The sequence below is a fragment of the Belonocnema kinseyi genome, chromosome 8 (genome assembly GCF_010883055.1).
Source record: "Belonocnema kinseyi isolate 2016_QV_RU_SX_M_011 chromosome 8, B_treatae_v1, whole genome shotgun sequence".
NCBI classification, from domain to species: domain Eukaryota; kingdom Metazoa; phylum Arthropoda; class Insecta; order Hymenoptera; family Cynipidae; genus Belonocnema; species Belonocnema kinseyi.
The window spans coordinates 46,247,551-46,253,939 of NC_046664.1; positions in this window are offsets into that span (position 1 = coordinate 46,247,551).

Here is a 6,389-nt window from a genome sequence, read left to right on the forward strand (position 1 = left end):
GGTTTAGCATGGAAGGAAATAAATTAAGAATGCATCTGATATAATACTGTCAACACACAGAATAAACACGTTTAGACCCACGAACTATACAATAAACAAGTTTAGACCCACAAATAACACAATATATGATCACACAAAATATGGGGGGGTTGAGAGGCGTGTTAGGTAGAAAGAAAAAGACGTGGGGCCCTTTCGACTGGGTGCACACAATAAACAAGCTTAGACACATGAATTTTACGACAAACAAGTTTAGACCCACGAATAACACAATATATGACGACACAGAATGGGCAGGGAGGCGTGTAGGTAGGAAGAAAGGACGTGGGGCCCTTTCGACTCTCCCGCTGGTTCAAATGGTGAAGCTCACCACCAGACCGTGACGTTCATAATACATAACGACACAGAATATGGGGGGGGGGGATGTATACATTGAGGAAGAGGATTTCGAGACCTTTTGGGCTCTCTTGCTGGTTGAAATGGTGAAGCACATAAACATTAAACGAGATTTTCGGTGGAGAGAACACTATCGAGTACCGTGCTATGCGGTGGATAGACACAGAGTCACTCGTCGAGCTTGCGCGTGTTGCAGTCGAGCCAGAGAAGAAGACTGGGCCCCGGAAACCGGGGAGACTCTCGACCAATCCCGCGGGTTCGGACTACGAGAATGAAGGAACAAAACTGGGGTGGGATCGCCACTCACTGTCCACCCGCTAGATCTCTTGCGCTCGCGAGCAGTGCGCGCTACACCAACTTAATTATTATTTCAAATTAAATACTAATATGAATAAGCTTTATGGCTAATTTTCATGAGAAAATTAAATGCAAAATCACAAGAATATAATTGGAATTAAAGTTCGCCGATTAAACTCATCAATGATTAGGGTACAGTATTCTAATCCGATATTATAAAATTGAATAGGACAACGCTTTCTCTTATAATATAGTACTAAAATTAGAAACTAAAATACCTAATAAAAAAAGAGGAATAACTTCCACTCAAATCATCATCAAAATTGGTTTTGAAGCAAATAGGCTAAACGAACGTCGTCTTTAACGATGGGTTGGGATGAAAAGTATTTGGTATTTTCAAATTCAGCACTTGGTTAGTTTCAAGAGGAAAGGACTCAAGCAGATGTAGCTGTAAAAAGAGAAAACTCAAAATCCGAAACCATCGATATAATCTTTCATGCCAGTGGCGTGTATTACACTTTTCAATTAGAATAAGGTAACAAATAAAGTTAAATTAACCAACTTAATTGTGAAAACAATTTATTATCATTTTTAATAATATTGTCTTTGAGTATTGCTAGAAAGTCGCGGTTTTTCCTAAAATATTCAACATTTTGCCTACTTTTCATTCATAGCTGGTTGATAGTTGATAAATTTAACAAACCTAATTGTTTAAACAAAATATAGTTGTTCATAAATATCGTTTTCCATAGTAATGCTAGATAGTTTCGGGTTTCTCTGAAATGTTGAACATTTGTCCAATTTGTACCTAGATTGATGTAATAATTAATACAATCGAGAAAACATAATTGTTTACATAATTTGTTACCTGTAATAACTATATTTTGATATATAATTGCTATAACTTAAAAATTTTTAAATCTCTTCATTTTTTCAAATATATTTATTCGAAAAACCGCAACTATCTACCATTAATATAGGATAAAATAGTTATAAACAGTAAAGATTTGTAAAAGCAATTATATTTGCTAAATTTCAATAATTATTACCTCACTCTAAGCATAGAGTGAACAAAAAGTTGAAAGTTTCAGAAAAGGACATAGCTATATAGCGTTACTACGGGAAATTATATTTATAAACATTAAAGTTTGTTAAATTGCTTTTCTTATCACCATACATTAATAGAAAAGTGGGTAAAAACAGAAAAATTATAGAAAAACCTGAAATTTTCTAGTATTATTTTCAGATAATATTGTGATACATAATAGTAAATTATTCTGATAGAAAATTACTAAAAACGATAATAAATTCTGCAAACAATTTGCATAACTATCTTATTATCAGTAGGAAGTAAGACTTGATGTACTATAAACAATTCGTTTAAATAAACTGAAAAAATCATTATTATCGACAAAACCTCGAGAGAGAAAACCCACTTTTCACTTATGGGGATTTTTAGGACCATATAAAATAGATTTATGGTTGCAATATTTGAAAAATAAGAATTGATTCGTGCATGGAAATTAAAAAAAAAGATGGGAGTTTATGAATTTGTGGAGTTATCAACCCCTTGGGTATCTAGCATAGTTTGGCCAAAGAAATTGAATTTTCTATATTCAATTACATGCGACTGCTTCCTATCTTCAAAATATTTTTTGAGGGTTCATATATATCTAAGAAAAAACCAAAATTTCCTGTTACACGATTCGCACAATTCTCTTCGAAAGTAGGCACTATCTCCCGGCTTATTACGAAAATACACATTTTTCGCATATTTGAAATATCCTTTGAACTCAAAGTGTGCTATTTGTGAAGGCGTGAAACCCCGGGTTGCGTTCATATGCAGCAGTATTACGCCTTTGAAATTTTCGTCTTTCGCAAAGGTTTGTTTACATTGCAGCTGGAATTACCTACTTGTCCACAGGAGCAGAGTCGGATTAAGAGTTCCAGGGTGCCTGGGGTATCGTATACTCCGCATTCCAGCGAATCCTCATCGATCCTCGTCCTCATACCTTCCAAATCCCCCCCCCCACCCGACCCTAGTCACCTTCCTCCTCCATCACATTTTCATCTCTCCTTCCTATGTCCAACCCCCTTTCAACCACCAATCTTCCCAGTGGCAGAGACTGGTGCACTTTACGTAGAGTCGGGCACTGCACTTTACAAGCAAACAATACATGTGCATTCTAAAGCAGTACCACAGGAGAAATTAAAATTTATTATTTAACAAGGAGTAGAAGTTGGTGAGTTGTTTGCGACAGGAAAGCAATTCCCTGTACGCCCCTGGCGCTCATGAGCAATTAAAGCCCCATGGAATGGCTGTGATTGTTTTGGGAAAGTGTCAATAGGTTCATTTTCATGCTATTGCTTCTATATCTAAATGTATAAGTTTTGCTTTTACTTAAACATGAATGCAACAATTTCAATTAGGCTTTCTTCTTTCACGACATAAAAAAGACTTTCCTCTTAAATTGAACCAGTCTGCTTCATAGAAAAATGTCGATCCTCAAAAGTACACGGATTCGGTGTTGTTTTGAATGGCAACAAAAATTCGACCCCTAGGAATGAGATAGCTGCTATGTTTGTTAGGGTAGTCCCAAAAGTTTTCGTTTTCCCAGAAAGAAAATCCATAATTTTTCATTTTTTGAATTCGAATATTAACACGTGCCACCGAATACTTCAAAATCTGGTTTAATTAACATGGAAAAATTTGGAATTTTCGAAAAATTGAACTCATCTTCCAGGGTTTCATCAAAAAGTGCCAAGTTTTTAAGGAATTTAAGAGGACTGTACGAAATAAAAACATACTAATAACTTTTATTTACAATTCACCCCACCCTACCCGCAGCGCACCAAACATGACCCAAAAATAAAAAAATAGAAGGTAAAAAAATGTTAGTTACATTATCATTGTTTGGACAATTATCATTTTTTAAATACAAAGCCTCTTAGAGGTATTTACATGTTAATTTGAACGAAATAGTCAAAGTTACAGTGAAATTTATATATATTTTTTACGAAAGTTGTATAGCTGAAGAAAATATTGTAATTATTTAAAAAATAGTTTGAAAAACGTGCATTTGGATATTTCTAATCAGCTTTGCAAAAGTTTCAAATCAAAAAAATTCTCGTGGCAACAAAATTAATTTGGCATGTGTTAAACTTTCAAAATGTCTTTATTATATAAGGGCAAAGATTTAAAAATAATGGATCAAACTTAAAAAAATTGTTTTCTATAAGATCAACTTTCAATCTTTTTGTTTGAATAATGATCAAAAAAGTAAGAAATATGTTTTTAGAAAATTTTAAAACAACGTTTCTTCTTTAAATTGTTGTCGAATCTTTCGAAGTTTTTACAAAAAATTCAATTTATCGACGAAAAATTTCGTGGACACGTTTTTTAAAATTTTGTTTATTTTCTGGTGGATTTTAAAAGATTACAATTAACTTTGTCAGAGTGAGGAATAAAAGACCAAATAACTCAATTAGGTGCAAGGCTATAAACGCTTCAGCATAAAATGTGTCTTCTTTTTTAAATCAAACCAAAAATTTATATATCTATAACTTTGCATATATATACATATATATTTTTGTTTTGTTAAAACCGTAAAATACGTGACTTAAAGTTGCCCTGGCTGCCTACTTTTAACTCGATTCGGTCGTAGACTGGAAACAGATATTCAAATTTTGTATATTGTATGTTTCAGTTCTTTTTATTTTACTGTTTAAAAGATAAGAAAAGTGTGGAAAATTTGATAATTTAGGCCCCTATGTGGTCCTTTTCGGCCTCTTCTCAGACTATCTTTTTTAACAGTATTGAAAAAATCATGAAATAAATAGTAAAAAGCAGTCATATTTTTTATTCTCGTCTGGATGAACAAATATGAATTTGCACACTCTTTCAATTTTAAATCCAAACAATCACCCAGACATTTTTCAAAAATGTTTTATTTCCTCTGGTAACAATTGTTTACATTTCGTCTGCATTCAATTGATTATAGTTCTCTCTTTCTCTCTATAATAAATTCCATAGCAACGAAAATAAAAAAAAAATCCCTCTTTTACCCCTTGATCAATTTTCAAAAACTTTTGTCTTTAATAATGAGCATCTATCGGAAAATGGACGTTAAATAAGTTTGGAACTCTGGGTCTGTCGATTTCAGACGAGGGTAAACGAGCACGGGTAAATGCTTCAGTTTGAGAACTTCTGGGTACGTGAGCGTTTTTCCGCAAATTTATTTTTTTTCCTTGTGGACTTTTTGGCCAACGAATGAACTCATCGATATCTTCCAGTCGCACAGTGAAGCAACAAAATAAAAGTAAACTAAATTTCAAAGAGTTTTGAACGAGCCTACTCACGTATATTTATCTAAAGCGTAATGAAATCAGTGAAGATAATTCTCATAAATAATATCCACGACTTTACAGAATTAAAAACATTTTTTTGATTTTTAAATTGAAAAATAAATGAATGGAAGTGCTACTTCGGGACTAAAAATACTTAAAGTAACAACCATACTTAGGTGCCATTTAAGAAGATTCCAAAGTAATTTTTATTGTTATGCACAAATTTAATAAACAAGTGCATGTCTTAGCTTTTTTACGCTCTAAACATATTGTTTTATTAACAAGATTTATCAAAAACTTATCAGAAATAAATAATATGTACGATTGGTCAATACCTGAACAGCTGTCAATTGTTTAAATAAATATTATAAGCTAACAAATTTTGGTCAATTTTCAACCACCAGATATTTGTTGTCTTCGATGGAATCAATTTAAATCATGTGGAAAAATTTTGCACTTATGATACGTCATTAATTAATAATTGCTTATTTTATGAACAATTTGATTAAAAAATTCACAACTTAAATACTCGTCGACAAATGATGCAATTTATTTTAATTTATTTTAATAAATTAAATTAAGCAAAAATATAAAAACAGAGTAAAGATTTAAAGAAAGCTACATCCAAAAGTTTAACATCTCTCCCAGTCGTTCTCCTACTTCCTTTACCCTCATTTCCTCTTACTTCTCCTGATTCGCCTCACATTATCACCACTTCTCCTATTTCGCCTCCCTTAATTTCTCCTGCTCCCCCTTAATTTCTCCTCTCTTCCCCTCCCATAATTTCCACTTAATTTCCCTATTTTCTTTCCATGAAATTCCCTTACCCCTACCTTTATTTCCCCTAAATTACAATAACTGAGATGGAATATAAAAATACCAAGCGGTATGATTGAAAACATGGAGGCTTTTTGAGACTGAAGGAGGCAAATATATAACGTAAAATGCATGTACTCGATTGAAACCAATGGTTCTCATTTTTCTCAGTTGGAAATTTTGTGAGAAATAGACCGAATATCCCTTAAAATAGATCTGAAAGATTTTATTATCGTGCTCTTCCGTCAAGTACAAAGCTGATTCTTTGTCAAGATTCACGTCTGACTTCACTCGCCTTCAAATCATAACCAATTTCTAGAGCCAATTTCGTCTTTTGGGAACAAATTTTTTTTTGGAAATCCTATATCCGTAATTAATATAAAATATCGCAGTCTTTCTTTTTAGCAGAACTATCCATCATGATTTTTTATAAACCTATAAAATATCTGTCAACTTCATATTTATGAAATAAAAGATTTCGCAGGAAGACGTAGCAAAATTGCTATATTAGGGACCATTCTGCTGTCTACAATCTT